The sequence below is a fragment of the Marmota monax genome, unplaced genomic scaffold (genome assembly GCF_021218885.2).
Source record: "Marmota monax isolate L192 unplaced genomic scaffold, Marmota_monax_Labrador192_F-V1.1 WCK01_AAM20220418_F8-fsc00052, whole genome shotgun sequence".
Classification (NCBI taxonomy): Eukaryota; Metazoa; Chordata; class Mammalia; order Rodentia; family Sciuridae; genus Marmota; species Marmota monax.
In genome coordinates, this window is record NW_026693473.1 from 7,885,844 (window position 1) to 7,898,002 (window position 12,159).

The following is a 12,159-nucleotide window of genomic DNA, read 5'->3' on the forward strand; positions in this document are numbered from 1 at the left end:
GCATTCTGGGATAGGTTAGATGATTTTTTTTTTTTTAACTTAGGAGTGCTTAACTATTGAGCCACATCTCCAGCCCTCTTTATATTTTATTTGGAGACAGGGTATCAGTAAGTTGCTTAGGGCCTTCTAAGTTGCAAAGGCTGGCGTTGAACTCTCGATCCTCCTGCCTCAGCTTCCTGAGCTGCTGGGATTACAGGCATGAGGCACTGTACCTGGCAGTTGATGATTTTTGAAAGCTCAGAGAGATAAGCAGAAGGGAGAAGAACATTAGTGCTTGGATCTTAAGAGTCTCATAAAATTCTAGACTTAAGTTCAGGGGTCTATTAGATAAGATTTAATTTTTTTTTTCTTACTGCAGATCAAACCCAGGGCCTCACACATGCTAGGCAAGTGCTCTACTACAGAGCTATAACCCTAATCCTGGATTATTTTATTGTATTTGTCTTATTTGTTTTTAGTGTTAGGGCTTATACCCAGGGCCTCACATGTGCTAGGCAAACCCTCTACCACTGAGCTGTATCAGGAGCTACATCCTTAGCTTTAGATAAGATTCTTCTAGTTACAAATGACAAAAACCCGACTCAAATTGGGTTCAGGAAAAAAAAAAGAGGATTTATGTTTCATGCAACTGTAAAGTTTTTAGGCAATTGTTTCAGGCATAGCTGGATCCAGGTGCTCAAAACATTTGCCAGAAATCCATCTGTGTTCATCCTTCAGCTTTGCTTTCCCCTGTGCAGGCTTTATTATTAGGCACATCTTGTTGTTGGTGGCAAAGATAGCCACCTGTGGCTCCAAGTTAATCCTCACCAGTTTGGCATCTGGAGCAAGAAGACAAGGCCTGCTCCCATTAGTTCTAGCAGCTATCCTTGTATTGATTCTCATGGACTCAGCTTCTGTGATGTGCCAATCAGTGCAGCGAGAGATATAGGATACTGTAATAAGTCTAGCCTCATTCAAAGGCCCCATCCCGGAGCCAGAAGTTGGGATGAGACCAAATAAATTACTTCTTAAGAAGGAAGGGAGCCAGGCAAGGTGGCACACCCCTGTAATCCCAGTGACTCGGGAGGCTGAGGCAGGAGGATCACAAGTCCAAAGCAACTCAGTGAGGCCCTAGGTAACTTAGTGAGACCCTGTCTCAAAATAAAAAATAAAAAGGGCTGGGGATGTGGCTGTGGCTCAGTGGTTAAGTGCCCATGGGTTCATTCCGTGGTAAAAGAAAAAGAAAGAGAGAGAAGGAGATTTGTTGCTCAACAATAAGATGTACTCAACAATACTGAATTGTACACTTAAAAATGGTTAAGATGGGACTTAACCATGGGGTTGTGGCTCAATGGTAGTGTGCTCATCTAGTCTGGGTGAGGTACTGGATTGGATCCTCAGCACCACATATAAATAAAGAAAATAAAAGTGTTGTGTCCACTTACAACTAAAAAAAATTGTTTTAAAAATGGTTAAGATGATAATCTTACATTATGCATATTTTACCATAATTAAATTCTAAAAAGAAGAAAAGAAGGTGGTGGTTCCCCCCAAAGAGGAATTGAGGAATTGTTATCATAAGGAGGAGAAATGTATGTTAGAAGGCAAAACCAACTGATTTCCAGAGCAATTGAGTCAGGTGCTGAGACCAAAACCACGTGTCTTTTCTCACTTTAATGCATGAATGACTTCAGACTCAATGTAGGGAATAAAGAAGGAAGTAGAACTCTGCCATGATTCTTACCAGCGAGATGGGCATGAGGCGCATGGCTGGTACCAGCGATGGGCTGAATGTGGCCACAAAGCCCTGTGAGGTCACGGGGACTCCCCTCTTCCAACCCCAACCCAAAAAGTCACCACAGGCAGGTGCTGTGCTGTGTGCTTGTGCCCCGAGCAACTTTCTGCTGCCATTTCCAAGAAAGATAATAATCAGTTCTCTTTGGGAGATAGCGCTTGGGGCGTTGTCTTCTCGCCTTGACTCTCTCAGGCAGAACCTAAGCACCTGCAGCAGTCCAGGTCTCTGCTGCCTTCCCAGCATCTCCCTCAGATGACAAGGCTGAGCTGTCCCTCAATCTTTAGGCTCAGGGGTCGGCTGGTCCTTACTTTCCTGGCCCTGAGCCACTTCCTTCAGCTTCAGTCAAGTTAATGGTGTCCCTGTCATTGCCCTGCCTGGCACTCTAGGACCTCCTCATGGCATTCCCTCAGTGGCCTTTCTCTTCATCTGGGTTGTTGGGCCCTTTTTCTAGTGCTTAAACTGAAGCCTCCATTTTAGCTAATAATTCTGGCCTCTTATTTCCTTCTAAATTCCCAGTGTTTTCTAAGATGTCTAGCTCCTTTGGCAGCACCTCTAACAGACCTCTGTCTAACTTACCCTTACAGAAGATCATGGTACTCTGTGACACAGGCAGGGCTGCTATTCCGAATATCCAAGACAGCATGGCACTGATCAGAAGGGGTGCTCTCATCAGAAGCAGGGTCCTGGGGGATCAGCTGCTACCTATTTGGTTGCTGAATCATGGTTAGGGTCTCTGGGAGTTCCAAGAGGGGCCAGGCATCTGGGGTAAAGGCTCATGGGGTAGCTATTTACTAGCAAATATGTATCTGCACAACTCCAGCTGAATATTTGTAGGACACATGTCTCCCAGATAGGTGAATATCCATCTCCTACTTGGGTCTGAACTCACTTCTGGATTTATGCATAATCTGTGTGACTTGAACTTTGACCTTTTGAGTCTTGGATTTCTTATTAGTAAAATGGAAATAATAAGCAGGGACTTGAATAGGATATGCGTATACCCATGTTCAAATTGAGCAGCATTATTCACAACAGCCAAAAGGTGGAAACAACCCAATGTCCCACCAACTGATGGCTGGATAAACAAAATATATATATATATATATATATATATATATATATATATATATATACCACCATTAGTTTACAAAGGGGTGAAGTTCTAGAATGTGCTGAACATGGATGAACCTTGAAAACATTATGTTAAGTGAAATAAGCCAGACACAAAAGGGCACATATTATTACATGATTCTGCTTATGTAAGAACTTAGAAAAGGCAAACTGACAGAGAAAGAGTAGTAGTTACTGGGACTGTGGACAGGTACAATAAGGAGTTTCTATTTGATACATACAGAATTTCAGTTTGGGATGATGGAATGTTCTGGAGATGGATGGTGGTGACTATTGCACGATGTGAGTGTAAATGCCTCTGAACTGAACCTCAAAAGAGTTAAAGTGGTAACTGTTATGTATATTTTCCCACAATAAAAAGTGGGAAGAATGCCTATTACATATAGCAAATATTAAACAGGATCAAAGGTCTGTAAAAAGACTTTGTATCTTCAAGTATTATTATTCTTGTTGACTAACAGCATTGTTTTAACCCAATTGTCTTGACTTTATCCAAGAATTTCCCCCAAATTATTATTTTTTATGGAAAGATTTTTTGTTGTTATTGTGGTGATGGTGCTGGGGATTGAACCCAGGGCCTTGTGCATGTGAGGCAAGCACTCTACCAACTGAGCTATATCCCCAGGCCCAAGATTTTTAAAAAAAATCATATGGCTCCCTTTCCTCTGTGAATTCACATAACTTCTAGAGGGGGGAAAAATCAGCCTTAGAAAAGGTTGCCAGTGTAACTAAAGGGAATTTGAAAAGGACAAAATTGTCCTACATATTATCCTGAGAGAATACCATGAATAACTATGTTATTATTTTTCATCATTACATGTATAAATACTAATTCAAGAGCAGTGAATTGGCTGGAGTGCAGTGTTACTTGTCTGTAATCCCAGCAACTGTGGAGGCTGAGGCAGGTGGATTGCTAGTTTGAGGCCAGCCTCAGCCACTTAGCAAAACTCTGTCTCAAAATTTAAAAAATACAAAGATCTGGGGATGTGGCTTAGTGGTAGAGCACCCCTTGGCTCAATCCCCACAACTGCAAAACTACATACATACACACATGAAAAAGAGCAGTGCATTGGTGCATTGAAAAGGATATCAGTCATTTGCACTTCACTGGGAGCTGCTTTCCTTCCAATTTTGGCTGAGAATACTAAGGCAGTGGTTAAATTCTTTTTTTTTTTTTTTAGCACAAAGACATTTGTCTCCATCCAAAGTAAAACAAAGTAAGCCTCTGACTTTGCAATTTCAGGATGCTCTTCAGTTAAATTGATCCAGAAGATTGAAAAAGCAGGAACATTTTTAAAAAGTTAAATCATTTGATATATCTTATGAAGTACTAAAGGGGGAAGTGTCCTGTTGACTGCTACCTATTTTGAAATGCATCAACAAATAAGATAAACTGAAGGATGACTAGATGGATAGTTAGATGGATAGATATATGATGAAGCAGTTATAGTAAAATGTCCAGAGTAGGATCTAGGTGGTGGACATACCAGTGATCACTGTCAAATTTTTTTTTTTTCAATTTGGCCATATGTTAAAACTTTTTCATAACAAAATGTTGGGAAAAAATTACTAATAATATGTAGTATCTGCTCACAATGCTTTTCAACAAATTAATAATTAAAAAATTTAAAAACTATAGAAACTATAACTACCTATAATATACTATCATGTCATGTGGATAATTGGATTATCATTCAGCTGAAATATCAGACTATGGTAAGGACTGATACATGCAGTGGGCCTTGAAGTCTGAACAGGAGTTTGGTAAAGAAGATCAGTGAAAGGGTCTTTCCCACAGATGAAGCAGCATGTGAAATGTGTGATTTTGTCAAGGCTACCAAGTATCCCAGAGTGGCTGAGGCTTGTGGTATTGAGGTTGAACTGATACAGAACTCAGAGGCCTGAATTTGAATCACAGCTCTAACATTCTCCAGGTGTACGACCACACCCCTGGGAGCCGCACTCTATTGTGAATGCAACAGGATAAATAATCCTGCCAGGATTTTGAGAGGATTATTATATGTAAAGCACTTGGCATAGAACTTATTCCACGGTGAGCACTCAATAAACTTGAGCTATTATATTTAAGAGCCTGGAAGGAATCCGAGAACTCTTCTGTACACCTTGAATACTATTCTATTGTGCAGGTCCATGTCAGGAATCTGTATCAGCCACTCCCCAGTTGCAAAAGAGCTTGCAAAAAAATTGTCACACCCCTGTTGCTCTTCTGCAAGGAAACCAAGTTGGGAGGGGGCCTATATTTTCATTCTCATTCCACGCCCAGCAATTGGCCTTAGTTATTGCTATGATCCCTGCCCCAGTACTCCACAGACTCTGAGTGGTCTCACCTCCACTGCGTGTCCCAAGGTCTACACTGCACTTCACATAGACAGGACATAGTGTAGGCATTTTGTCTTTTTTATTTCAACACTAACTCCCTGTTTGCAAGGGTGACTCTGCTTTCCCTTTGACATAACCAGTCTCCCTGTAGGAAATGTCTGCCATTAGGGGATGGAATGAGGGGTTTTCCTTCAAGCCTTGGAGAATTGGTGAGAGTCCCCAGCCTCCTGCACTTGAAATGAAGCCTGAAGCATCCCTTTATATTGCCAAAATTTTTCTACACACTTTCTCTCATTTAGTCTTGACACAATCCTTGAAGGTCAGTGAGACAATTAATATTTTCACCCATGGCCACCACTGGAGTGAAAGAGCTACACTGGTCCAGATCTCTTACCCCCATCTGGGGCTCCTTCCTCTGCACAGGTTGCTCTTATTGAGAAGGATGGTGGCAGGTCATCACTCTTTCAGAAGTGACCAGAGATTATAAACCTGTGATACCTAAAGGGTTGGGCCTATCTGTACAGATTATGTGGGTCCCTCATATACGAAGATGACACTGGGACCTCCTCCCAGCCACAACAAGACATATAAAATCAAGGTGTTATCTCCCAGTGGGGGCAGATTTGCATTTTCTAAGACCTGTGACCAGAGGCAGCCTGTGGCCATGGAATAGGACAGAGCGAACTGGCCTCTTTTGGTTGTGATGGGCTGGCCCTGACCACATAGGGAAACCAGTTGACTCATCTGTGGCCCTGAGAGAATGAAGTTTGAGCAGGTAGTGCTCAGCCCACACTGAAGTTGCAATGGGAAGAGCTCAAGGGAAGGACAGCTGCAGTGGCCTTAAACCTTTGTCCAGGCAGAGCTGAGCCTGAGCCATTCCTAGACAAAACCTCTGTCTCAAGCCTGGTCAGAGCCCTAGTTGAACAGGAGTGCACTGCTTAGGGTGGGACTCCTGACCAGTGCTTGGAAACCATTGCAGGGCATTCCCTGAGCACCTTCTATCGCTCGGCCTGAGTGTTATCACATCCAAAATGGTGGGCTAGTCCTTAGTTATTGCTATGATCCCTGGAGAATTGGTGGGGGTCCCCAGAAACTGCTCCAGTTCTTTTCAAAAGGATGGTCATTTTAAGACATTTGAATGAGGGTCACATGCAACAGAACTGTCCTTTCTTAGACAAATTCTCAGGACCATGCTTCAAGTTGCCTTCCAACAAATTCAAATAATACAACTCTTTACTTGTTCAGGCTGAAAGGGGAATCCAAGCCCCAGAGACCAGTGTGAGGGGGACCCAGTAGTCCAATCAGCGGCTTCCAAGGTAGTGATTTCCCTCTGTGGGTGAGTGTGAGTGCAGGCAGGTTGACATCCTGCAGGGATGCTGTAATAATGACAAAGACTATTTTTTTGAACATTAAAAAAGCAAAAAACAAAATACAAAACAAAACCAAACAAAAAAAAAACTTGTCCTAATATTGCAGCAATCTGCATCACAGGCACTGTAATTCCCATTTTACTGGGACGAAATTAAGGCCCAAGGTCAGAGTCAGGCTTTGAACTTGTTCCATCTGTCCCCTTGGCCTGGGTCTTCCTTCTCCCTTGACAGATGCCTTTCCAGGGACTAATTTGCCAACATGAAACCCCAAATCTAAATCCTCTTCACCCTGAAAAGGAAAAGTGATGTCCATAATAAAACTTTTCTTGCTGGGGATGTAGCTCAGTTGGAAGAGTGCTCGCCTCGCAAGCACAAGGCCCTGGGTTCGATCCCCAGCAACACACACATACACACACAAAAAAAAAAAAATTAAACTTTTCTTAATCATTAGTCAATGTTACTTTTTCCCACTAACTCTAAACAAAATCATTTGAAGCACACTTACAATAATTTCAATTCTAAGTATCTATAAGAAATTCTCTATGTCAGTGATATTTATTAGGTTCTGATTATGATGCATATTTTAATTTTTAAATTATAACAGATTTATTCTGTTCCTTTAGAACTTCTTTTCAATTGAAGTTGATTGTTGAAAAAATAGAAAATACAAAGAAGAAAAAATATACAGATGTAGAAAAAGTAAACAGTGTACAATTCTCCCATGTTAAGATTCTGATGTGTCCCTTCAAGAATTTTATTGAAAATATGCAGATACATGTAAAGTTTAAAAAATCTTGGAATTATATTTTGTTTGCACGTTCCTTTTTTCCTAATACTATTCTATTAATATTTTTTTCAGGTCATATATATATCTACCAATTTTTTTTTTTCATTGCAGCACACGAGTCCTGTCATATAGTTGCATCATAATGTATTTAACCATTCTTTCCATTGTTGGACTTCTGACTTATGCTGATTTCCACTCTTTTATTAACATTTTTTTTTTTGGTACCAAGGATTAAACCCAGGAGTGCTCAACTACTGAGCTATATCCCCAACCCTTTTTATATTTTATTTAGAGATAGGGATCACTTAGTTGCTTAGGGGCCCACTGTATTGCTGAGGCTGGCTTTGAAATCATGATTATTCTGTCTCAGTTTCCTACACTGTTGGGATTATAGCTGTGAGCCACCATCTGTTTTTTTTTTGTTTTTTTTTTAATATCTTGAGATAGGGTTTTGCTTAGTTGCTCAGGCTAGACTCTAACTCATGATCCTCCTGCCTTGGCCTCCCAAGTAGCTAGCGTTACAGGTGTGCAGCACTGCTCCCAACATCAACTTTTTAATTATTATTACTAATGTTGTAATGAATATTCATTTAAATATTTTTACATGCTTTTAATTCCTAAGAATAAGTTCCTGGAAATGGAATTATTAAATCGCAAAGAATCCATGCTTTATATTCATTTGAATATTTTTTACATGCTTTTAATTCCTAAGAATAAGTTCCTGGAAATGGAATTATTGAATCACAAAGAATTCATGCTTTCAAGTCTTTGATAAATTATGCCAAACTGTCTTTCAGAAAAGGTGTGCCAATTTGCTTTTCCACTTACAGGGCATAGGATGATTCTTAAGAGAAGAAAACTCAAAAACCATTGTATTGCTATATTTAAAAAAAATACATTATTAAGAGAAAGTCAGAGAAATGAATCACATGATTTGAATTCATATGTCACAATTCTAAATGCTCTGTTGCCTTAACCCTCAATTTACAAGTTCTTTTTTAATGCACCCAGCATTTGAATATTAGCTATTTGTAAAACACAGAAATGCATTAATTTATGAGAGTATATAGCTGGTTCTTTTATTTTCTTTTACATGTAATTTCAAAATCTACTTAAAAAATTTTGGATTTTAAGAGTACACATGGACATATCTCCAAAGATACAGAAATGGTCAGTAAATACATTTAAAGATTCCCAATATCTTTAGTCATTAGGGAAATGGAAATAAAAACACAATATATCCTACTTCATACTCACTAAGATGACAATAATTAAAAATGACAGGTAATAATGGTGCTGGAAAGGATGTAGAGAAATTAAGAACCTTCTTATACTGTTGATTGAATGTAAAACAGAGCAGCCCCTTTGGAAAACAGTCTGGCAGTGTCTCAAAAAGTTAAATAGGGCTGGGTAAAAAATAATGGCTTTTGCTGGTAAATGGATGAATCTGGAGACTGTTATGCTAAGTGAAATAAGCCAATTCCCCCCCAAATAGGGGTCAGTTGTTCTCTCTGATATATGGATGCTAACACACAACAAGGGGGGAGGGGAATGAAAGTTCAGTAGATTAGACAAAGGAGAATGAAGGGAAGGAATGGGGGACAGAATTAGGAAATCTGACTTAACTTTCCTAGGTACATATATGAATACACACACTGAATCTGCACATCATGTACAACCACAAAACTGTAATCCTAATTAGAAGAAGATGTACTCCATGTTTATATAAATACATCAAAATATACTCTACTGTCATGTATAAACTAAAAACAACAACAACAAAATGTTAAATAGGGCTGGGTTATGGTTCAGTGGTAGAGTACACGAGCAAGGCACTGGGTTCATCCCCAATTCCTTAAAACAAAACAATTTCAATAATTCTGCTCCTTGGTATATACGCAAGAGAATTGAAAGCATGCCCACACACAAACTTGTACATGAATGTTCATAATAGCATTACACATAATAGCCCCAAAGTGGAAACAACCCAAATGTCAATCAACTGATGAATGAAACATAAACAAAATGTGGTATATTCATACATACAATGGAATTTTAGTGGTATTTAAAAGAAATGAAGTACTGATATTTGCTACAACATAAATGAACTTTGAATGCATTATGCTAAGTGAGAGAAGCCAGAAATAGAAGGTCACGTATTGTTTGATTCTATTTATATAATTTTTTTTTTTTTTGTAGTGGGGACTGAACTCAGGGACACTCAACCACTGAGCCACATCCTCAGCCCTATTTTGTGTTTTGTTTAGAGACAGGGTCTCACTGAATTGCTTAGCTTCTCACTTGCTGAACCCATGGTCTTCCTGTCTCAGCCTTCTAAGCCGCTGGGATTACAGGTGTGTGCCAATGAGCCCAGCTAAAATGTCTTTTTTTTTTTTTTTTTAAAAATGTTTTTTAATTGTAAATGGTCACAATATCTTTTTATGTATTTATTTATTTTCTTATGTGTGGTGCTGAGGATTAGACCCAGTGCCTCACATATGTGAGGCAAGCGCTCTACCACTGAGCTACAGCCCCAGCCCATAAAATGTCTTGAATAGGCAAATCCATATTCAGAAAGTACACTAGTAGTATCCAGGGGATGGGGGAAAGTTGGAAATGGGGAGTGACTGCTAATAATATGAGCTTTCTTTTGGGGGCAATGCAAATACTCTGGGATTGCATAGTATTGATGATTGCTCAACATTGTGAATAAACTAAACTGTACATTTTTAAAGAGTAAATTTTATGGTATATGCATTGTATCTCATTTTTCCACATTTTTAATTGGTATATTATAGTGGTTCATAATGATGGGATTTGTTATTACATTTTCATACATGCACGCAATGTAACCGTCTAATGTCGCCAATATCACTCCCCAAAACATCCCCCGTCCCTCCTCACCTCCCACCCTTTGGTCTCTTTCCTCTACTGAACTCCCTTTGATTTCCATGAGATCTGCCCTCACTGTTCTTTTCCTTTTTCCTTTCTAACTTCTGCATATGAGAGAAAACATACATCCCTTAACTTTCTGAGTTTGGCTTATTTTGTTCTCTAGTTCCATCCATTTTCCTGCAATGACATAATTTCATTTTTATGGCTGAATAAACTCATATTTTAAAAGCCCATATTGTGGCTTATTTTTAGGGAATAGGACCATATGGTATCTTTTTTAAAGTTTTAAACATTTCAGATTTAATAGCTAATTATCAAAGTAATTCTAATCTCACTTATCAAAAATTAAATAGTTTTTGGGTTGGGATTATAGCTCAGTGGTAGAGCACTTGCCCAGCCCTTGCCCAGTGTGAGGCGCTGAGTTCAATCCTTAGCACCACATAAAAAATAAATAAATAAAATAAAGGTATTAAAAATTGAATAGTTTTAGTGTTAAAAGTTTGAACCAAAATGTCTCTCTGGCTTTCTTACTCCTTCTGCTCCTCTCTTTGTCTTTTCTTTGCCAGGTTATGTTTTAAGCAGTTAATATGTTTTGTTAAGATATTTCCTTGGTATAAATATATATCCAAGCAAGAATCTTGCAAATAAGTTTAGTTTTATAAACAGAGTTGTGTGTGTGTGTGTGTGTGTGTGTGTGTGTGTGTGTGTGTGTGTGTGAGAGAGAGAGAGAGAGAGAGAGAGAGAGAGAGAAGGTCTTGCTTAAGTTTCCCAGTCTGGCCTCAAGACAGTCCTTCTGTCTCATCCTCCTGAATAGCTGGGATACTGGCTTGTGCCATGACTCTGGCACACAGATTTTTTTTTTAACATTATGATGTATCAGTATTCAAAAGAGACAATTTTTCATGTGTTACATAAATGTAATTCGTATTAGAATGAATTTTTCAAAAGCATTTTGTATTTTCATGAGTTAATTTTGGGGAACTTATTTGTATATTTTTGATTTTTAAAATTTGTTTTAATTAGTTATAATGATAGTAGAATGCATTTATGCACTTTGATATATCATACATAGATGGGATACAATTTTTCAGTTTTCTGAGTTGTACATGTTGCAGAGTCATATTAGTCTCATAGTAACATATATACATACAGTAATAATGTCTATTTCATTCTACTATCTTTCCTATTCCCACATTCCCCTCCCTCTCCTCCCATCACTTCCTTCTACCTAGTCTAGGGTAATGCTATTCTTCCCTAGTGCCCCACCCCCCGCCTTATTGTGAATTAGTATACGCATATTAGAGAAAACATTGGGATTATGGTTTTGTGGGATTGGCTTATTTCACTTAGCCTGATATTCTCCAACTCCAACCATTTACTGACAAATGCCATAATTTCACTCTTCTTTAAAGCTGAGTAATATTCTATTGAGTATATATATATATCACATTTTGTTTATTTTTAAAAGAAATTTCAAATGCAGAAAAGTTGCAATTAAAAAGGACCCAGACTGTTCATCCAGATTTAACAATTATTAACATTTTGTGTGTCACTTTTACTTTTTCCTCTCTACAGATATAGATATTTCAGTACACATTTCCCAAGAAGGACAGTTTCTTGTATAACCACAGAATAATGATAAAGTCTGAAAAGATAATGTTGATATAACACTATTATTTCATCCAGTCTGTATTCAAAGTTGACCCAGTAAAATTTTCAAAATTGAATTTTGGAAACATTCAAAAGTGCCTAGTGATGCCTCTATAATAATTTGAGCATTTGGTTGAGGTATCTCCTGGTTTCCCCACCGTAAGTTTCCATTTTTGCTTTTGTAAAATTAACAAGTAACCAGTAGGGAAATG

At 38.6% G+C, this 12,159-nt stretch overlaps 1 protein-coding gene and 1 non-coding gene across 2 annotated transcripts in view; one reads left to right on the forward strand and one right to left on the reverse strand.

Moving 5' to 3' along the window:
- Window positions 1–12,159, forward strand: part of Nrros (negative regulator of reactive oxygen species) — a 30,311-nt gene that overhangs the window by 2,003 nt on the left and 16,149 nt on the right. The gene's annotated exons all lie outside the window — the stretch shown is intronic.
- Trnav-cac (transfer RNA valine (anticodon CAC)) lies at window positions 3,456–3,528 on the reverse strand. Its single transcript has one exon. It is a non-coding gene; the product is annotated as a tRNA-Val (tRNA).